Source organism: Balaenoptera ricei, chromosome 2 (genome assembly GCF_028023285.1).
Source record: "Balaenoptera ricei isolate mBalRic1 chromosome 2, mBalRic1.hap2, whole genome shotgun sequence".
NCBI lineage: Eukaryota > Metazoa > Chordata > Mammalia > Artiodactyla > Balaenopteridae > Balaenoptera > Balaenoptera ricei.
Genome location: NC_082640.1, coordinates 37,999,827 through 38,022,368, shown reverse-complemented (window position 1 = coordinate 38,022,368; position 22,542 = coordinate 37,999,827). Strand labels below are relative to the sequence as shown.

The 22,542-nt window shown below is 46.7% G+C and overlaps 1 protein-coding gene and 1 non-coding gene across 2 annotated transcripts in view; both read left to right on the top strand.

Moving 5' to 3' along the window:
* Positions 1-5,211: 5,211 nt before the first annotated feature.
* Positions 5,212-5,285, top strand: TRNAV-UAC (transfer RNA valine (anticodon UAC)). The gene has a single exon. It is a non-coding gene; the product is annotated as a tRNA-Val (tRNA).
* Positions 5,286-13,298: 8,013 nt separating this feature from the next.
* SEMA4B (semaphorin 4B) overlaps positions 13,299-22,542 on the top strand; it is a 38,730-nt gene continuing 29,486 nt past the window's right edge. The window contains exon 1 of the mRNA XM_059912470.1: positions 13,299-13,459. The gene's annotated coding sequence lies outside the window, so the exon portion shown is untranslated. The remainder of the gene's footprint in view (positions 13,460-22,542) is intronic.

Below are 22,542 nucleotides of genomic sequence, written 5' to 3'. Positions count from 1 at the left end.
TAGTTCCCCAACCAGGGATCGAACCCTAACCCCCTGCAGTGGAAGCACAGAGTCTTAACCACTGGACCGCCAGGGAGGTTCCTGTAAGACCCACTTTTGAACGAGGGTCTTGGTGGCCATTCCCTTCACGCCTCTCCGCTCTGGGCAGTGGACCGGAGCTACAGTGAGGCAGCTTTGCAGGTGTGAAGTCACTTTAGGTTTCCAAAACACTTTCACACGCGGTGCCTTATTTAAACCTCATGTCACACCTACCTGTAAGACAGGTAGGGCAAGATCAGAAGCCCCGTTTTATAGATGAGAAAATCGAGGCTCCCAGAGGCTTAAGGAACTTGCCTAAAGTCATATGCGTCATAGGTGCTGAACCAGGACTAGACACTTAGGAAGCTCTTTCCAGGACTCCAAGCCAGACATGAGAATGCCTTAAAAGAGAAAAACCCACATTCCAAACTCATTTTTCCATTAGGTCATGTTACAGATGCGCAGATATTCAGAATTATTGCGTGAGGGGGTAGTACTCTGATCTCCGAGGTTCTTTTCTGCTTGGTTTTTCTTTTTTTTTCTCATTTTATTTTATTAAAAAAAATTTTTTTATTGAAGTATAGTTGATTCTAAGTTTTTCTAGAACTCTATGATATATGTGTTACCCTTAAGTCATATTCAGGGAAACTCTAAAATTTGCCCTTTTTCTTGGCTGAGAAACCCCAGTTTCTTCCCTGCTCTTTAGTAGTGCCTCTAAATAGTACCTAGTACCTAGTGCTTAGTGTGTAAGTACATAGTACTTCGTACTCTGCATAGTCGTATGTTACACCCAGTTTCACATATATTCAACTGCAGATGAGGCTCAGAGAGACAAAGGGACTTGCCCACCAGGAAAGTGGCAAAGGCAGGTCTAGAACTCAGCTGTAGAACCAGCTGGCCTGACTCCCAGCACGGTGTCCTGCCCACCGTGCTCATCTGCATGTGAATTCACTTCCAGCTGCACGGAAGATGGAGTTCTTCAAGGCATAAATGGTTCAAATCCTAAGGCCATCTTTAGATGCCTTTATTGAGCTCATTAAGAGTTTATTAAAGTCCTGCCATGGCCTTCTGCTAGATCTTGCAGCAAGAGAGGGAGGAGATGAGAGGCTTCCAGCTGCATCCTTACGATGGAATACACGGCAGCTCCTCCAAAGGAGGGCTATACTGATTGGTAACTTGACTTGTATGTGCCTATGTGGCCTTGCAGGCGTACATAGAGTCAGTTTGGAAAGATGTACTTCAAAATGTCAATAGTGCGACTTCCCTCGTGGTCCAGTGGTTAAGAATCTGCCTTCCAATGCAAGGGACGCGGGTTCAATCCCTGATCGGGGAACTAAGATCCCACATTCCATGGGACAACTAAGCCCGCGCACCACAAATAGAGAGAAGCCCGTGCGTCGCAATGAAAGATCCCGAGTGCCGCAACTAACACCCAATGCAGTCAAAAATAAATAAAAATAAATAAACATTAAAAAAAGAAAAGAAGAGAAACCAAAATGTCAATAGTGGCCTCTCTGGGGATGGCCTGCTGGGTGATTTCCACTCTCTTTTTATGCTTTTTGGTATTGTCTGAGGAAGCGTTTCCTTTATAATCAGAAATAATAATAATAAAGCTGTTTTCATCTTAAAAAGGAATTGAGAAAAACCATTGAAGAGAAAGGAATGGGAAGAGCTCTTGATAGGCACGTGACCAATGTTTTCGGTCAAATCACTCTGGGAATGGAATGCAGGAAAACCTGTGTCAGCCACTATCGGACCCTCTACTTGGGGGCCATTCAAAATACGAATGTAATAAGGAGTAATTAGACATCTTCCTATGAATGAGGCCAGCACTTATAATCTTCTTGGCACTCTCTTTGAACAGCTCTCATCTTTCTCAGACTCCAAACGATTAATGTCACAGCCCTTCCCAAAGATTGTGTAGTGGCACTCGGAAGAAAACTGAGAAGTGAGAGGACTTGTTTATGGATAATTGTCTGAGTGAGTCAGAACTCAGTCAGAGAGCTCTGGAGTTTCCAGGCCGTTAACTTATCTGCCTGAACCTATGAGTCAGGATCAGTCCAGCCCAAGTTGCATGTGTACGTGCTTCCCTGCCCTGCTCTCCCAGGCCAGCTCCCAGCCTTCACACATGCACACGCACAGGCTCTCACCAGCCTCCGCATCCGTACATCCTGAGAAGGGTGCAGGCACCCTTGGCTTATTCATCTCTCTCTAGGAGGTGCCCACAGCCCTCTTGAGTGCTGAGCTCAGGCTGTAAACTAACGACAAGATATCAACCAAAAAGGGAAAGTAAATAGTAGTCCTTCCTTTCCCAGAAATGTTGCAACAGCCTAGCCGTAGCTTAGAGCATGTATTTTGTGAATAACCAAAAACAACCTATATGTCTGTCAATAGTGGTCAGTTGTAAAACATTATGGTATATTCAGAGAATAGAATACTATGCAGCTGTTAAAAAGAATGAAGTAGGGACTTCCCTGGTGGTCCAGTGGTTAAGACTGTGTGCTTCCACTGCAAGGGGCCCCGGTTCGCGTGTCGCTGTGCGGCCAAAAAAAAAAGGAATGAAGTAGACTTAGGTAAAGTGACATAGGAAATGGTTAGTTTTAAGAATAAGAGGGAAGTTTCATAGCAGGGTGTATATTATGTTCCCAATTGTGTGAATGTGTATTATGACTTTTTTTTTTTAATATTTATTTATTTATTTATTTGGCTGCGCTGGTCTTAGTTGTAGCGTGCGAGATCTTTTTTTTTTTTTAACATCTTTATTGGAGTATTGCTTTACAATGTTGTGCTAGTTTCTGTTGTATAACAAAATGAATCCGCTATACGCATACATATATCCGCATATCCCCTCCCTCTTGCGTCTCCCTCCCACCCTCCCTATCCCACCCCTCTAGGTGGTCACAAAGCACGGAGCTGATCTCCCTGTGCTATGTGGCTGCTTCCCACTAGCTATCTATTTTACATTTGGTAGTGCATATATGTCCATGCCACTCTCTCACTTTGTCACAGCTTACCCTTCCTCCTCCCCGTGTCCTCAAGTCCATTCTCTACATCTGCGTCTTTATTCCTGTCCTAGCCCTAAGTTCTTCAGAACCTTTTTTTTTTTTAGATTCCATATATATGTGTTAGCATACGGTATTTGTTTTTCTCTTTCTGACTTACTTCACTCTGTGTGACAGACTCTAGGTCCATCTACCTCACTACAAATAACTCAGTTTCGTTTCTTTTTATGGCTGAGTAATATTCCATTGTATATATGTGCCACATCTTCTTTATCCATTCATCTGTCGATGGACACTTAAGTTGCTTCCATGTCCTGGCTATTGTAAATAGTGCTCATGCGAAATCTTTAGTTGTGGCATGTAGGATCTTTTAGTTGCGGCATGCAAACTCTTAGTTGTGGCATGTGGGATCTAGTTCCCTGACCAGGGATGGAACCCAGGCCCCCTGCATTGGGAGCATGGAGTCTTAACCACTGGACCACCAGGGAAGTCCCACGACTCTTATTTTTTAAATTATAAATGGATATCTTCTCAAAGGATAAAAACTACAGAAAAATTTAGACTAAGACATGAAACTCCCCATCGCCACTTGCAGCAGTCAGGATAGGCTAGGTTATGATGTGGTAACAAACACCTCTAAACATCTCTGGCTTAAAACAACCAAGATTTCTTTCTTGCCCATGCTTAAATTCCCAACGTGGCTTGCATAGGCTCAGCACTTTGTAGTCAGCACCTTAGTCATCATTAAACTCTTATGATGCCACCATCCCAACGTGAGGCTTCAGGGCTCACCACTGCAAGGGAAGAATGCATGAGAACTGCACACTGGTTCTTGAATGCCTCCCCCAGAGGGGACACGTGTCACTTTTCCTCACATTTCACTGGCCAGAGCAAGTCACGTGGCTACACCTAACTTCCAGACAGTATGGAAGTATAGTCCTCCTATGTATCCAGAAAAAGAAAGGAGCTGGAAATATTGGTGAGCCCTGGTAATGTCTACCACCCACCCCCAAACCAGCTGCATCCTTCCAAGCCTTCGTGTTTACATTGATATACATAGTAGTTCTACAGTAATTTAAAAATAAAACACAGGTTTGTTAGTCAGACAGACCTAGCTTTGAATCCAAAGTAGGTTATTCACCTGCTGGGTTCCCTTAGACAAGATGCTTGATCTGCCGAAGACTCAGTTTTCTCACCTGTACCTGCTTCCTGGGCCAATGCAGGCATGAAATGTAGTAGTATAAATGAAACCTTTAATAAACAGTAGCTTACAAAAGTAGTGATGTCTAACTAGGAAATAAAGAGTACTTGAGGGTGGTTGTTTAGAGGGCTGGAGGTGGGGTGTACAAAGAAATATGGGAAAAGAAAGCCCCTTTCCATCTATCAGAGTTTTTTTGGGGGGGCCACACCCTGCGGCATGCAGAATCTTTGTTCCCCGACCAGGGATCAAATCCATGCCCCCTGCACTGGGAGCACAGGAGTCTTAACCACTGGATCACCAGGGAAGTCCCTATCAGAGTTTTCTAGGGCAATATCTGGACCAGTTTTTCATGTATCCCATGGCCCCAGCTGTGCTGTGGGCTGGGAGAGAGGAGCATCTTATTGGCCCCAGCAATAGCTGCCTGGTGAGATGCAGCAGTGGATCAGGTGCAAAACAGCTGCCCTGCATCAACCAGCCCTGTTCAGTCGATCTGGGCTCTGCTTCTTCCCACCCTTGTCTTCCCAAAGCTGAGTGTGCTGTTGAAGAGAATAGCTTTCTAGTTAAAGAAGGACCAGCCTTCATATATAAATATGTTGTTTGAAGAAATAACAATCATCACAGCTTTTCTAGAGGATAATCTGGCAGCATGTATCAGAAGCCTTAAAAATACACAGACGCTTTAATCCAACAGTCCACAGTGAGGAATTTATCCTAAGAAAATAACAGAACAAGTGAATAAAGATGGATTTTTATTGCTCATAATGAAAAATTGAAAACCTAAATGTCTAGACATAGGGGATTAAACAAACTATAGAATGCTTCATTTATCCAACTATATCTAGACATGAAAGGATGTCTATTGTCCACTGAAAAGTTATATGGAAAAGAGCAATATGTATATAAAAGTGTAGATAGATAGATGATAGATAGATAGGTAGATAGATAGATAGATCTCCTCTGATCTCATTGTTGAAAAAGTATATAGTGAATTCCCTGGTGGTCCAGTGGTTAGGGACTCTGCACTTACACTGCCAAGGGCCCAGGTTCAATCCCTGGTTGGGGAAGATCCCGCAGGCCGCACTGCATGGCTAAAAAAAAAAAAAAACGTATACAAATATATACCTTATATATGCTTTGACATTGCAAAAGGATAAATGCCAGAATATTAGCAGTTATTTCCTCCAGGGGGTGGGAATATGAATTTTTGCTTGTTTGTGCAAAGAACATGATTAAGTAATAAAAGACAAAGTTATTTAACTGTGTCTCTTTTTTTTTAATTAATTAATTAATTTATCTTGGGCTGCGTTGGGTCTTCGCTGCTGCGCGAGGGCTTTTGCTAGTTGTGGCGAGTGGGGTGTGGTGGTACTCTTTGTTGCGGTGCGTGGGCTTCTCATTGGGGTGGCTTCTCTTGTTGCGGAGCACGGGCTTAGTTGCTCCACGACATGTGGGATCTTCCCGGACCAGGGCTCAAGCCCGTGTCCCCTGCATTGGCAGGGGGATTCTTAACCACTGCGCCACCAGGGAAGTCCCTATTTAACTGTGTCTTCAGCAACTTTTCATTATCAATCAGTGCTTAAGGTAGTCTGCTCACCTCTGGAGGGGACTGGGCCCTTGGCTGGGAGTCGGAAAACCTTGGTTTGTGCTGTGTGTGACCTTGGGCAAGCTACCTGGGGTGGGAGGTATTTGTACAAACTTTTTACAAATAGATACAGACACATAGAAAGGACCCACATTGTGCCCGAGATCCCACAGCTCAGGGCACCTGAACTGGATTCTGAACCGAGGTTTCCCGATACTGGGTTAGGATATTCTTACACTACCTTACAGCCACCCCTCTCTGAGCCTCATCTCTAAGATGACAGGGTCAGAATACAGTCCCTTCCAGCTGAAAAGATTTAATGTCCACACGAAGTTGCCCCTCCCCCCCATTCCTCGTGCATCACGGGCCCAAGCAGTTGGTATGCGTGCCCTATTTGTCAGATGCCAGCCTTCCCCAGGGGAAGGGACTCCAGGCTGGGGGTTGGAGAGTTCTGGCCTGCCCAGGGCCATCTAGAGGGGGGCGGGGGTGGGTGTACTCTTTGGCCAGGCATCTGGCTGGCTGCCTACAGAGCCAGGCGAGAATTGCCCATGAGGGCTGGCTGGGGGCCGAGAACTTGTTGTCTTTCCCTTTAAACAGACACAGGCTGTCTGTTGAGATTCTGGAAACATCTGACCTTTTGCAGAGCATCTCAAGAGTCGTCATGGAGGGCTGGAGAGAGGTCCTTCGCTTTCTGTAAATGCTTTAACCCTTTCCACACAACACTTAACAATAATAACAACAAAAAAGATCAGTTGCCGGAGAGGAACTAGAAAGATTTGTTGGGCCTGTTTCCTTTGGGTTGTCTGGGGGGGTTAAGTCATGCCTGGGGGCAGAGAAGAGACTTTTAACCCAGACATCTCCTGCATCGCTTTCTCAGCTCCTGGTCTTGGGGGCCAGAGCCTAGAGGGAGGTGAGGGGCTAAAAGGAGAACAAAGAGGGCCTGGGACTTCAGGGCAGAAGCGGGAACTGCTCCTTGACTGACTGAGCAATGTATTCCTTCATACTTCTTACAAAGGTTTACATTTGTTTACAAATAGGGCACCTGCTGTGTACCAGGCACTGTGTGAGGCAACACAATGACAGCACAAGGGCAAGCAAACCCAGACAGAAATGTCCCATGCCTTCGTGGAAGGCTTATTTTCTGGGGGAGTAGGCTGTGATAAAATAATCATAAGCACAATGTCAAATAGCAATAGGGTTGAGTGCTGGGAAGGAGACAAGCCGAGCTGAGAGTGTCTGATGGTGGGGATAGAGTTTAGGAAGGTCAGAGGAGGCTTTCCCAAGGAGACCTTGAGCAGGGGTCTAAAGCTTCTCTGCTTGGGACTTCCCTGGCTGTCCAGTGGTTAAGACTCCACACTTGCAGTGCAGGGGACCTGGGTTTGATCCCTGGTCGGGGAACTAAGATCCCACATGCCACGCGGTACAGCAAATAAATAAATAAATAAATAAATTCCCACTAAAAAAATAAGTAAAAAATAAAATAAAGCTTTCCTGCTTGAAGATTGAGCACAATATCTGCATGCAGCACTCAGAAGTGCATGTGAAAGTCTGAGAAGTGGTGCTAAGGGTTGAACTAGGAGTCACCAGTCTCTGTACAGCTTAAAACTGGAGGAGAACCTTCCAGGTAAGAGCCCTGGGGTGGGAGGGAGCAGACAGCAGGATGGGAGTCAAAGGCTATTTGTGTGCGTATGTACAGTGGACCCTTGAACAATAACAAGGGTTTGAAATGCGCGGTTCCGCTTCTATGCAGATATTTTTCAATACATATGTACTACACGGTCTGCATTGGTTGAATCTGCGGATGCAGAACCATGGATACGGAGGGCCAACTGTAAAGGAGGGTTTTGGACGGCTCGGGTGGGCACCCCCAACCCCCATGTTGTTCAAGGGTAATATTTTTTTTAAGTGGGAGAGACTTGGGCACCTTTAAAAGATTTTAGGAGTAAACCAGTGGAGAGGGAGGGAGTGGAGAGGAAGTACAGTGAGGGGATAGACGGAGGAGGAGCAGTTCCTACAGTGTAGGTTTCTCAGCTTCGAATGCAAGCTGGCATCACCTGGGGAGCTTAGAAAATACTGACGTCTGGGCCCTCCCCTAGAGGCTCTGATTCAAATGATCCGCAGGTGCAGCCAGCTTCCCCAAGTGACTCCAATGTGCAACCACGGGGAGGTGGGGGGACACCACTACTGTGCTGGAAAGAAGTCTAGGAGGTGGAGGGCGATGATGGAAGGTCCTCAGATTTAGACGTATGATGTTATTACCAAATGTATTTGTACCTATAGCCATTGTATTTGTGTGGGTATGTTAAAAAGCACTAATTTGCTGTGTTGAAACATTTAAAATAACTGCATTGGTTGTAACCTGGTTTTGGCATGCTCTCTACCTAGCACAAGACTACCACCCTTTTCCTGAAAGTAGCCTGGGTCTCTCTCAATGCAATTAGGAAAAAGATAAGGGAGACCCCATCCGATGACTTCTATTCTGTATGTGAAGTAAAGGGAGGGTGTTGGAAGCTTGGGGAGAAGGTTGAAGAGAGTTGTTACAGAGAATGGTACAGAGAGGTGACCACAGAAATGAGTAGGACAGCCAGGTGGTGGTGAGGGTCCATCTGATGACCTGGACTTTGCAGTGGAACCTTCTGCCCTGAGTGACACTCCCCAGCCACTGCTCAGGAAGAAGCACTGAGAAGGTGGATCTCAGAGCTCATCCATGGCTTTTGCCAGACAGTGAAAATATAGCAGCAATAGAGTTTAGGGAATTGAGACAATAACGCTGTTGCAATGGTGAATCGTGGACTCTAAGTTGGGTAAGGAGGGAATGAAGAAAGGGGAAGGAGAAATGGGGTGGATCAGGAGAAGGTAGAGATGCTGGTGAGGTCCAAGAAGGGTCAGAGGGAGTCTGTTAAACTAGAAAGCTGGAAGGAAAAGAGACTGTGCCAGAGAGAGGGATGCCTGAACTGAGGACCTTGGTAATGGAGCCAATTACTGGCAGTAAATGGGAGTGGTGGCTGAGGTGAGTGGGGGAGGGCACTGGAGATCTGAGAAACCAGATTTAGGACATGTCTTCCACATGGATGCTGAAGTCATTAAGGACAATGACAGGACTTTAGGTGAAGAGAAGGATGGGGAGCCACGTGCCAAAGTCTCCAGTGACTACAGGGGAGTGGCCAGGAGGTGGGTGGGCAACCTCAGGGCATTTACCAGAGGATGGAAGAGTGTGGTTCAGGAGAGGCATGGGGATATGATCATGAAATGTGTGGATGGAGCCTCACGTCCCAGGAGACCTGGGAGAGGTAGGGGAGGGGTGCAGGATGGAGGACAGCCAAGAAGTGCAGGGTATTATGGGAGATGCTAGTGAGGTAGAGAAAAAACTCAGTGAGGTAAAGGTTTTAAGAATATGGCAGTTGTTCTCAAAGTTTGCTTTCTCCACCTGCAGCAGTGGCATCATCTCATCACTTGGGAACTTATTAGATATGTAAATTTTGGGGTCCCACCTGAATCAGCTGGGTGGGGCCCAGAAATCTGTGCTTTTAAAAAAAAAAATTTATTGAAGTATAGTTGATTTACAATGTTGTGTTAATTTCTTCTGTACAGCAAAGTGACTCGGTTATACACATATATACATTCTTTTTTTATATTCTTTTCCATTATGGTTTATCATAGGATACTGAATATAGTTCCCTGTGCTGTACAGTAGGACCTTGTTGTTTATCCATCATATATATAATAGTTTGCATCTGCTAATCCCAAACTCCCAATCCTTCCCTCCCCCACCCCCCTTCCCCCTTAGCAACCACAAGTCTGTTCTCTATGTCTGTGAGTCTGCTTCTGTTTCATAGATATGTTCATTTGTGTCGTATTTTAGATTCCATATATAAGTGACATCATATGGTATTTGTCTTTCTCTTTCTGACTTACTTCACTTAGTATGATAATCTCTAGGTCCATCCATGTTGCTTCAAATTGCATTATTTCATTCTTTTTTATGGCTGAGTAATATTCATATATATATATATATATATATATATATATATATATATATATATATATAATATATATCTCCACATCTTTTTTATCCATCCATCAATGGACATTTAGGTTATTTCCATGTCTTGACTCTTGTAAATAGTGCTGCTATGAACATAAGGGTGCATGTGTCTCTTCAAATTATAGCTTTGTCTGAGTATATGCCCAGGAGTGGGAAGCAATCTGTGCTTTTAACAAGCTTTTTGGTGACTTTTATACATGTTCAAGTTTGAGACCCACAGGAATATGGTATTGGGAAAAGTGATTCACTTTATGGAAAAAAAAAGAACTGAATCTCATGAAATCTAACATCACATGAAAAAGTGGACTCCATATGGATTAAAGACCTAAATGTGTCCAGAAAACTATGAAGTTAATAATGTAGGGCTTCCCTGGTGGCGCAGTGGATAAGAATCTGCCTGCCAATGCAGGGGACTTAGGTTCCATCCCTGGTCCGGGAGGATCCCACGTGCCGCGGAGGAACTAAGCCCATGCAGCACAACTACTGAGCCTGCGCTCTAGAGCCTGCAAGCCACAACTACTGAGCCCACATGCCTAGAGCCTCTGCTCTGCAACAAGAGAAGCCACCGCAAGAAGCCCGCGAACCGAAATGAAGAGTAGCCCCCGCGCACTGCAACTAGAGAAAGCCCGCGTGCAGCAACGAATACCCAACGCAGCCAAAATTAATAAATTTTTAAAAATCTTTTTAAAATTTAAAAAAAAAAATGTAAAATGTTAAAGATGTTAAAGAATATCTTTGTGGCCTTGGGGCAGGAATTAACTTTTTTTAATATATATATAAATTTATTTATTTATTTTTGGCTGTGTTGGGTCTTCGTTGCTGCTTGCGGGCTTTCTCTAGTTGCGGTGAGCGGGGGCTACTCTTGGTTGTGGTGTGCGGGCTTCTCATTGCAGTGGCTTCTCTTGCAGAGCACGAGCTCTAGGCATGCGGGCTTCAGTAGTTGTGGCACACGGGCTCAGTAGTTGTGGCTCACAAGCTCTAGAGTGCAGGCTCAGTAGTTGTGGCGCACGGGCTTAGTTGCTCTGCGGCATGTGGGATCTTCCCGGACCAGGGCTCGAACCTGTGTCCCCTGCATTGGCAGGCAGATTCTTAACCACTGCGCCACCAGGGAAGCCCTACAATACATCTTGCAAGAAGGCATATGAACAAAAGCATAAATTAAACACCTTAAAATGGTAGCCTGTGGGAGGAGGGGTGGAAGGAAGTGGAAAGATAAAAGGAAATGAACAGCCACATTAATCAGGGACCCTGTGCAGACCATGGTGATAACATGCTGTGAACTGAGAAGGTGATTAACTCAAGCCTCTCTGCACCTGAGGTCCCACAGCCAGGAAAGGGGGTGGGTGGAGGGGGATCAATAATGTTAAAGATAAGGCCTTTTTTCAGTACATTAAAGATGTTTCTCTTTTTTTCAATAAAAGGCTGGAAGAAGGTTGGAGGAGGAGGACAGGCAGGAAAAGGAGGTGGGCAGAAAGGGCAGAAAAAAGAGGAGGGAGAAGAAAGAAAAGATGGAGAGAAAGAAGGGGGGGCGGGTCATGGACGTGGACGGCATTCTTTCCTGGGGGCTCTGGGCTGGACTGGAGACGGAAAGGGTCAGGGTTGCCTAAAGCCCTCTGGAGCTCTGAGGCCCCACGGGGGAGGCCTATATTTCAGAAGCTCCTGTGAACAACCCGGGCTCAGCAGGACACGATGTGCTCCGTGTGCAGGAAACTCAGCAGTGCTGATTTTTGCATATCTTCCTGTCCCCCCCACCAATCCAGTAGTGTGTGGAAGGCAGAGTTAATAAAGTGATTGGACTATTTTTAAAGCCATTTGCACAAATAAAGTGCACCACCTTAGCTGTAAGCACAGCGACCACCAGTTGGAGACTGTGAGTAGGAAGGAAGAATACAAAGAACAAAAGGTAATGAAGAAGTATGTAAAGCCTTATTGATAAGGATGCTCGTCTGGACATTATTTATGATAATGAAAAATTAGTAAAATAAGTTAAATGTCCAATAGTAGAGACTTGGTTAAAAATGTATGCCACATTCATACAATAGAATACACTAAAAATGAAGGTATGAGAGAATTTTTGATGTTACAGAAAAATGTCTGTGATATATTGCTGTCCTAGGGAAAAGTCACAAAGAGTATGCACTGAATAATCTTTTTTTCCAAAAAATGTAAATGTATAACTGCATAGAAAAGAGACGGGAGTATCTTCACCAAAATATTAACAGCAGTAGACTTAAGATCCGTGCACTTTACAGCATGTAAATTGTATCTCAAAAAAAAGTTTTAGAAAATATCAACACTAGTGGTCTCTGGGTAGGGTGATATTTTTCATTGTGTTTATGAAAAAACTTTATGGTAGTAAATATGTGGTCACTTTTGTAGACAGACAACAGAATAACCACTTCTTTCTATGTGTGGGAGAGCATTCTGTGGGGAGTCTGGCAGTCCCTTACCCCACTCTGTCTAGAGGAGAGGCAGCAGAGAAATGGCGGGCACTTAAGCCTAGCCTGGCCTGGGAAGAGCCTGGCACTTGGCCTCTGTTTTCACCAGCCCGTTGACCAGCCAGCTCTGGCCAGCTCTGCCACTTACACGCCCAGAACTAGTTGTTTCAGGAACTGCCCTGAGAGCTGCTGTTGCTTTCCTGGAAGATAGGAGAGCCAGGAGGCAAGGGCTGGAGAGGGACGAGCCAAGGTCACTTGATAAACGCTAGACACTATTTACAACCATATCTCTCACCCCTCCCGCACATCTCCTCGTCTCATTTCACTCCCACAGCGCGGCCCAGGGCAGGTTAAGGGATGCGGTGAGCAGCATTTCCCGCGGGCGGAGACGTGGGTGGTTTCGTGGCGGGTGGCTCTGCGGCTCGGCTCTCCCTTGCCTCTTACTGTAAACAATGCTACCATTATTGAGAGCTGACCATGTGCCAGGTGTGTGCCTACATAACTGCAATTTCTCATAACCCTGTGAGGTCCCTACTGTTCTGAGGCCTACTTTCCAGATGAAGAACTCGAGGCTCAGAGAGGTTAAGAAACTCGCCCTAGGTAACACAGCCAGGTGGGTGGTAGTAGATCGGTGTCAGTAAATTGGCTTTACTATGCATGCGCAGGTAAGGGGAACCAAGTTTGGTTCAGCAACAGATCTAGGGTAACAACCCGGCCCTCCGGATTCCAGCTAGCGAGATTGCCCCCCGCAGGGCCTAAGTCAGGCCAGGCAGAGGCTCCCAAGGTCAGGGAGGGGGCGGCCCCATAGGCCCCACGGCCTAAGGGAGCCGCCGAGCCGTCGCGGGGACAAGTCCCGACTAGGACTAGTAGCGAGCCTAGTGTCGCCATCAACGCCCGGGGGCAGAGGCGGGGGACTGCTGGACAGCGGGCGAGCCCCGGAGGGCGCCTCTGGACAATTCCATCAACACAGGCGGGGCGGGGCTTGGCGGCAGCCCTGCATTTCCGGGGACGCAGCGCCGGATCGAGGGTATTCGCGGGGACATCCCGGATCCCCAGGGAGTCGGGCCGGCCTGGAAGCAGGGACGAGTCTGGGGACACTCTGAGAAGAAGGGCTGCGCCGCCGCGCAGAGGTGACCCTGTTGTGGGCGGTGGTTGCGCGCGGGCCGTGAAACTCAGGTAGGCGCAGAGCACAGCACGGTCGGGAGCCGCGGCCCCGGTAGGAGGCGGAGGGAGCGGAGGCCACCCCGAGGCAGCCGCCGCCCCTGCCCCCCACCTCCCGCCGGGCCCCTCTCCCAAGAGGGCGCCACCTGCACGCTCTGATGGGCACCGGCGCCCGCCACTGAGGGAGCCTGTTGTCATGGCAGCGCAGGAGGCTGGGCCCACGTTCCCATGGCCACCCGGGGCCTCTGAGCCAAACCTGCAGCTGAGAGGCAGTAAATCCTGGCCCTGGAGGGAGATCATTTGGAATTTGGGAAAGGCCTGGGTTCCTCCTCAGAATGGTCTGGGTATGACCTTTGAGTTAGGCTCTTTGTCATAGCTTCTACTCTCTGAGCGACAAAGTGGACATAGGGGTTAGGAGGGAAAGGAAATTGGGGTCCTGGAAATGAGGCTGCTCTAGTGGCCTCCGTGGAGCCATTCTGGTCTGGCAAAAAGACTCAGGGGCCCTGGGTCACCTGGGTAAGGTCGTCAACCTCTGCTCACATTTCCTGACCTGTAATGTGAGTATGTCATTTGGTTTATGAATCACAGGTTTCTTGTAAGGGTCGAATGCCATAAGGACAGGGAAGCACACAATCCAAAAAAAAATTTTTTTCTCTGTAGATGGTTTAGCACTGGAAGAGATTTAGAAATCCAGCCGGTCCCACCCCCTTATTACCATAGGAGACAATGGATCCAGAGAAGTTAAATTACTTCCCAAGATGACAGTGAGTTGGGAAGGTCAGGATTTGAACCCAGTCTCCTGACTTCCAGGCTGTGACTGTTTCCTCTGGTGGTTATTATTACTGAAGCTCAGGGAAATCTGCGGTATGTCTCCTTGCAACCTGGGGCTCAAACTTTTGGTGACAGGTGATCTAAAGATATGGACATTGGCAGCAGGTGAACCAAAGATGGGAAATGGAGGCTGGCACCTTGAGGAGAGCTGAAAGAGCCTCTCTCTCTGGTGCATAGGTCCTATGCCTTGGGGCTCTTGCTTTAATGTCGTATCTGACAGGATTGCCCTAAATTAATCCCCAGGAGCCAAGCATTCAACAGCTTTCCCAAATGCCATCTCTTCTGAAGCCAACAAATCTGTTGAGACTGTGTGAGCAGGAAATCCTTTGGCTGCCCTAAAGCAGGGAAGTGGGACTTCCCACATCAGTGAGGTGCCTTTCCTTTGAACAGGTTAAGAGGAAGGTGGACAAAGAGATCCAGGGAGGAACACTTGAATGAATCATTTGGAAATGATTTGAGACAGTCAACTAGAACAGAAAACTCATTTATTCATTTAGTAAACATTTACTGGGTGCCTGCTATTTCCAAACATTTACTGGGGCTGGAGATTAAAAACCTGAGTTAGGCAGGTCTGGTCCCTGCACTCAAGGAGCTTTTGGAAGAGATGGGAAGAGAGGGATGTGATGTGTAAATGAGTATTTCACTATAGCATCATGAGTGACTTGATGGAAATCTGAGCAGAGTACCGAGGGAGCTCAGAGGAGCAACACTGGAAATCAGTTGAAAACAGCATGATTCTAGCCTGTGAAACCTGGGAGCACTTCTGGTGCTCTGCCAGGTTGGCCTTTTGTTGGAGACAAAGAAATAAGTGAGTGAAAGTGTCTACAGAAATGTGGACAAGGGTGGGTATTCTCTGGAAAGAAGAGTTTAAGGAATCTTGATGAACTGGAAGCTCTGTGAAGGCAGAACCATGTCAGTTTCCTTCAGCTTCAGTGATGCTTAGAAGGCAGCAAGTGCACAAGAACTATTTGTTGAGTGAGTGAAAGAAGGAAGGGAAGAAGCGGAGAGGGAGAGAGGGAGGAAAGAACAGCAGCTTACATTATCAAGAGGAGGATGGCTATAACTTGAGACAAAACCCTGGTTGAAATTCTAACTATATGTAGAGCATCTACATGGGGTTCTGGATTCAGATCCAGTTTCTGGTCCTAGTCCTAACTTACCACTTATGTGACCTTAGCAAGTCCCTGAACCTCTCTATGCCCCATTTCTCATCTGTAAAGTGGTAGTATCATAATTCCTGTTTCATCCTGTTGTGAGAAATAAATGACTGGTTGTAAAAAACTCAGCACAGTGGCTTGCTTATAGTAAGTGCGCAATAAATGTTAGCCTTATAAATGTCAACTTTGCTTTAGGTGGAATAGTTTGCCAAATAATTCATGTCAAGGTTATATAACTACTCCTAAATGAGGTATAATTTCTTTTTACCTGATAAAGGCTAATTCTGAAAGTTCCCTTTGTCTTCAGACTAACACACCTCAAAGAAATTATTCTTTGCTTTTTTTTTTTTCGCGGGGAGGAGGGCAACAATCTTTTTGAAATCAGTTGAAAGCTCAGATCCCTCTCATCAGAAGTGGCATATCATTCTTGGGGTTCACAGCTCACTGAAGCTGACCCTGGTGGTTAAGGGGCTCCCTGCTCTGTTCCACTGCTCACAGGCTGTAAGGAAAGAGCTAAGGCTCTTAGATAAAGAGTTTGAGAGGAGCAAGGCGGGTCTGCTCCCTTTCAGGGGTCTTGTGGGGTCCCTGTGGACTGGGTGGGTCTGGCCCCAGGTCCAGGCCCCTTAGAGCCCCCTCCTTGGCTAGAGCCAAGCTGGGTCCACTCAGAGCCTCATGGCATCCTCCAGCCTGACACTCAGCACATAAATGGTGCTGTCAGGCGTCCCAGGAATCTCAGGCCTAGGTAGCTGGTATGTAAGATCCCTGTCCAAGCATGGATCTTTGGTGCCTCCCTCACATTGGCTTTCTGCGAGCGTTGTCTCCTGGTGCCATTGCTTTAGGGTGGCAAGTGGGCACACCACCAGGGTAATGCATTCCTCCCTCCATCCTATCAAAGCAGTCTTTGGAGCCACAGGAAATCAATGGAACCCACCTGTTCAATCCCCAACCTGATGGGCTCACCTGTCTAGGCCCACTCTCCGCAGGCAGTGCTGGAACCAAGAGCAAGGCTCTCTGGGAGAAAGAGTCGTAGCCACCAGGTAACCTAAGGTGACTGGGAAACTGCAGAAGTCAGAGAGCCCCTCTTCTTTGGGAGGGGAGAGCCTTGGTCCTCTGGAAAGGAAGCTTAGTTCCCTGGGGTGGAGGAAGGGCCTTGGCTGGGTCTTCTTTCCCTTCATGTAGCAATGGCCAGGGGTCTAGGGCTCAGAGTAGGATTTAAGGAAGAAGAACTTGGGGGCAAATGGAGAGGTAGATTCCTGGTTTCTTGAGATCTTGGGAATGGAGGGGCCTCAGGTCTGATAAGCCAAACTAGAAACCAGACTGTGTCCTAGACCCTTATGCTTCTCGCTCCCCATCCTTACCTGGCCTAGAACATCTACCTCCCACCTGTGAGTGGCTGCAGTGGTTTCAGGGGAAAGAGAGTCTCTGAGCAGTAATTGTGCCCCTGCGGGATGACAGTTGCCAAGCATCAGCGAGGCCAGTTACCCAGGGTCTCCAGGCCCCTTTGGGGAGCAGGCCTGTGGGCACAGGCAGACAGGCCCTCCTGAACTTGTCTTGGGGGCAGGGACATGACAGTGGCAACTTTGTGTTCTACCGTGTCGAGGCAGGGACAGGCTGAACCCTGCTGGTTGCACCACAGCCCTGTGGGGTAGGGGGATCCCCTCCCAGGGAGTGGCCAGCTCAGGCCCCGACAGGCCCCAGCAGGGGTGGCGCTGGGGAGGGCGGCAGGCTCTTCACCACAGCTGGCGCACCTGGGGCCTGGGCTGGGCGGGCCGGTTCCTTCTCCCTGTAAGAGTTGCAGCCTCAGCACTAGGTTTGTAGGAGGCCGCTGAACCTGAGCGGAGAGCCCAGAAGGGGGTCCTCTGGGTTGGGCATCTAGGATGGTCATGGCCACTTTTAGGTAATGAGGTGAACCGATAATATAATGTGCGTTCACCACAGGCCAGCGCTGCCAGTCACCTTATGTGCACTGTCTCATCAGCTCTCCTAAGAGCCCAGGCAGTACTGTTAGCGTTCCCATCTCATAGATGAGGAAGCTGAGGCTCGGAGAGATCGTATGGCTTGCTCACAGTCCCCAGAATAATGGATGGTGCTGAGATTCTCCTTATGGAAGAACTGGTGTGTTCTTCCCCTGGATTTTTTTTCTTTTTTAGTCTTTGGCCACACCCCACGGCATGTGGGATCTTATTTTCCCCCGACCAGGGATCGAACCCGCACCTCCTGCATTGGAAGGCAGAGTCTTAAACCACTGGACTGCCGGAGAGCTCCCCACCCCTGGATTCTAATCACTTGGCAGAGCAAGCAACATAAGCGACCAGTGGAGGGGCGTGCGGTTTGGGGAACAGAGATGAGGCCATTTACATTTATTGACAGACCCTGGTTAAAAGCCACCTGTGAGATTTGAAGGCAGTGTTCGTGCTGGCCCTGTGAATGCCCTCTCCTGCAGAGGGCACTGCCCCAGGGAAGCTCCTGGCCCCCTGGGATCTGGAACTCATTGGCTGACTTAAAAGCACACACAGGGTGGGCCAGCTGGTGTCACTTCCTCATCAAAATGTACTGATGCTGCAGCCAAGCCACTGCCAAGCCCCGGAGGAGGAGACAGCAGCAGCGTGCCCAGCCAGTGCAGGTGGGGAGCTGCAGCTGCAGGTTGGCATGAGAGGAGGGCTCAGGGCTACGAGGGGATGGTGGCAGGGGTCCAAGGCCCGGGGAGCTGGGCCGTAGCCAGTGAGTGTCTTCGAGGCCTTACTGGGCAGCCTGCCAGCCAGAACCCGGGGATGGGAGGAGCTTGAGTGCTACTCCAGGAGGAGGTGGGTGGGACCTTGGGTTCAAGCTCCTCTGGGCTTGGCAGGAGGCCCCTCCTCCACGGCCAGCAAACAAAGCAAAGCCGTGGCCTCCAGAGTAGAATTGTGGGGGCTGGAGAGCCAGGCTCCGCTGGGTGGGAATGAGAGCGGGCAGGCCCGGCTGGGGGCAGCCTGGCAGGGGGCAGCCTGGCAGGAGCCATGAGTACCCAAGGACAGGGCTGGCCTGCACCTGGGCAGAGGCTGTACCTATAGATGATTAATGAGTATTGATGGCTTGAGAGGCTGACTGTGGTCTGGACTGACCATTCCACTGCCAGCACTTGCCCTGAGCCTACACTGCGTGTTTCCTTTGTGCTGAGCAGTTTAGTGAGGCAGTGGACTCATGTGTTCATTTGCTTTATATTTTTAGCCATGCTTCCCTTTATTTTCTTTCTCTTGTAGCCTTTCATATTTCTCTTCACTTTCTCCCCCTTGTATAGCTAGTCTCATTTTCTTCTTTCACCTGATTCTACAGGTGAGGTGTTTGTTTTTTTTTTACCTTTCAGTCTCTTTGTTCCCCCCCACCACTGGCATGATAACAGGTATAAGGTATACGTTTACATATAGGGAAATGGACAGATCTTAAGTGTACAGCTCGAGAAATTTTAATATTTGTATACACTTGGGAAACCAACATCCAGATCAAGATATGGAATATTCTTGTCATCCCTAAAGTTTCCTTGTCTGCCTATGAGGCACGTGGTCCTGTTTTGTTTGGCTTCTTTGCATGTACTCCTATGTGCGTTTTACCTCTCATTCTTGCGTTTTTATCCTTATGTGTGTGTTTGTGTGTACAGGAGAGACAGAACCTCAGAGAGAGAGAGAGAGAGAAGGAAGGAGGGTGAGGATGGATGGGCAAAGGCTGTGTAAGTGTAGACGGAGAAAGGGCCAGACTTGATGCCTGCATCTTGCTGGCTGGGGGCACAGAGGAAGTGTTGCTTTACTCTTTGTCTCTTTTTTTTTTTTTTTTTGAATTTTACTTTATTTATTTTTTATACAGCAGGTTCTTATTAGTTATCTGTTTTATACATATTAGTGTATATATGTCAATCCCAATCTCCCAATTCATCCCACCACCACCACCCCCGCCACTTTCCCCCCTTGGTGTCCATACGTTTGTTCTCTACATCTTTGTCTCTATTTCTGCCCTGCAAACCGGTTCATCTGTACCATTTTTCTAGGTTCCATATATGTGCATTAATATATGGTATTTGTTTTTCTCTTTCTGACTTACTTCACTCTGTATAATAATATTCACTTCACTTCAGTCTCTAGATACATCCACGTCTCTGCAAATGATCCAATTTCGTTCCTTTTTATGGCTGAGTAATATTCCATTGTATATATGTACCACTTCTTCTTTATCCATTCGTCTGTCGATGGGCATTTAGGTTGCTTCCATGACCTGGCTATTTTAAATAGTACTGCAATGAACATTGGGGTGCATGTGTCTTTTTGAAGTATGGTTTTCTCTGGGTATATGCCCAGTAGTGGGATTGCTGGGTCATATGGTAATTCTATTTTTAGTTTTTTAAGGAACCTCCATACTGTTCTCCATAGTGGCTGCATCAATTTACATTCCCACCAACAGTGCAAGAGGGTTCCCTTTTCTCCACACCCTCTCCAGCATTTGTTGTTTGTAGATTTTCTGATGATGCCCATTCTAACTGGTGTGAGGTGATACCTCATTGTGGTTTTGATTTGCATTTCTCTAATAATTAGCGACGTTGAGCAGCTTTTCATGTGCTTCTTGGCCATCTGTATGACTTCTTTGGAGAAATGTCTGTTTAGGTCTTCTGCTCATTTTTGGATTGGGTTGTTTGTTTTTTTTGATATTGAGCTGCATGAGATGTTTATATATTTTGGAGATTAACCCTTTGTCCGTTGATTCGTTTGCAAATATTTTCTCCCATTCTGAGGGTTGTCTTTTCATCTTATTTGTAGTTTCCTTTGCTTTGCAAAAGATTTTAAGTTTCATTAGGTCCCATTTGTTTATTTTTGTTTTTATTTCCATTACTCTAGGAGGTGAATCAAAAAAGATCTTGCTGTGATTTATGTCAAAGAGTGCTCTTCCTATGTTTTCCTCTAAGAGTTTTATAGTGTCTGGTCTTACATTTAGGTCTCTAATCCATTTTGAGTTTATTTTTGTGTATGGTGTTAGAGAGTGTTCTGATTTCGTTCTTTTACATGTAGCTGTTCAGTTTTCCCAGCACCACTTATTGAAGAGGCTGTCTTTTCTCCATTGTATATCTTTGCCTCCTTTGTCATAGATTAGTTGACCATAGGTGTGTGGGTTTATCTCTGGGCTTTCTATCTTGTTCCATTGATCTATGTTTCTGTTTTTGTGCCAGTACCATATTGTCTTGATTACTGTAGCTTTCTGGTATAGTCTGAAGTCAGGGAGTCTGATTCCTCCAGCTCCGTTTTTTTCCCTCAAGACTGCTTTGGCTATTCGAGGTCTTTTGTGTCTCCATACAAATTTTAAGATTTTTTGTTCTAGCTCCGTAAAAAATGCCACTGGTAACTTGATATGGATTGCATTGAATCTGTAGATTGCTTTGGGTAGTAGAGTGATTTTCACAATATTCATTCTTCCAATCCAGGAACATGGTATATCTCTCCATCTGTTTGTGTCATCTTTGATTTCTTTCATCAGTGTCTTATAGTTTTCTGAGTACAGGTCTTTTACCTCCATAGGTAGGTTTATTCCTAGGTATTTTATTCTTTTTGTTGCAATGGTGAATGGGATTGTTTCCTTAATTTCTCGTTCTGATCTTTCATTGTTAGTGTATAGGAATCCAAGAGATTTCTGTGCATTAATTTTGTATCCTGCAACTTTACCAAATTCATTGATTAGCTCTAGTAGTTTTCTGGTGGCACCTTTAGGGTTCTCTATGTATAGTATCATGTCATCTGCAAACAGTGACAGTTTTACTTCTTCTTTTCCAATTTGTATTCCTTTTATTTCTTTTTCTTCTCTGATTGCCGTGGCTAGGACTTCCAAAACTAGGTTGAATAATAGTGGCAAGAGTGGACATCCTTGTCTCGTTCCTGATCTTAGAGGAAATGCTTTCAGTTTTTCACCATTGAGAATGATGTTGGCTGTGGGCTTGTCATATATGGCCTTTATTATGTTGAGGTAGGTTCCCTCTATGCCTAATTTCTGGAGAGTTTTTATCATAAATGGGTGTTGAATTTTCTCAAAAGCTTTTTCTGCATCTTTTTATACTCTTTCCAAGCCACCCCCTGAGCTCTTTATAAACACCGGCATTCTGGCTGAGAAAGACTTGCCTACAACCCAGAGTGGCACAGGGGAGTAGGAGACACAGCGTTGGCTTGGGAACCACTCTTTAGCCCACGGGAAGTCAGCTCAAATGAGGTTTTTCTCTGTCAGTCATCCTCCTGTTTTTTCCGCTCTGGGGAGAACAAATTAGCACACTGACGGAAGACAGTGGAGCCCACAAGGCCTGAGGCCACCATGCTGGGGGCATGGGATAGAGGGCTCATCTCCAGGCCAACAGTTGGGTCCCTCATTTTGTCTGCCCTGTGGAGATCCTGCTTGAGTGCCATGCTAGGCAGTGGGGTTTCCAAAAACAAGACCCGTTACTGTCCTCAAGGGGCCTGCCACCGAGTTGGCATAAGACACACTTGAAGCATCTGAGCAGCCGTGAGCAGGATATAATTAACCACCAAGCGAGTCTACATCAGCCCCTGCCTCATCTCATCGGAAAGGAGCATAGCAGTCAGACAACCCATGTGTTGCCAAGACACTAGGGCAAACCAGCCTTGCTGTGGCAAGGCTGAGAAGCTACCTGACATGGAAATTCAGGCACTCAACAAATTCTAATTGACCACATGCCGCTATCAGGCCCTGTTCTAGGTAAGAGCAGTAAGCAGAAGATAGAAGGAAATGCTATGGCTAGTACCTTGATTTCAATAAGATTTCTTGCAATTTTTTTCATATTATTGTTATTATTTTTTTTTTTGGCCATGCTACACGGCTTGTGGGATCTTAGTTCCCCGACCAGGGATTGAACCCGGGCCCTCAGCAGTTAGAGCATGGAGTCCTAACCACTGGACCACCAGGGAATTCCCTCATATTATTCTTATGGATAATATGAAGAAATGTGGGCTGAATGGTACAATAAGGAGGATACATAGCTAATTGTTCAACCTACAAAGGATATTGATCAGTTTCAGCCCGGATGGAGGTCTCCAGTGGGCTCTGTTTTTGGCCCTGTCTCACTCAGTTCCCCCCCCACCGCAAATTTAC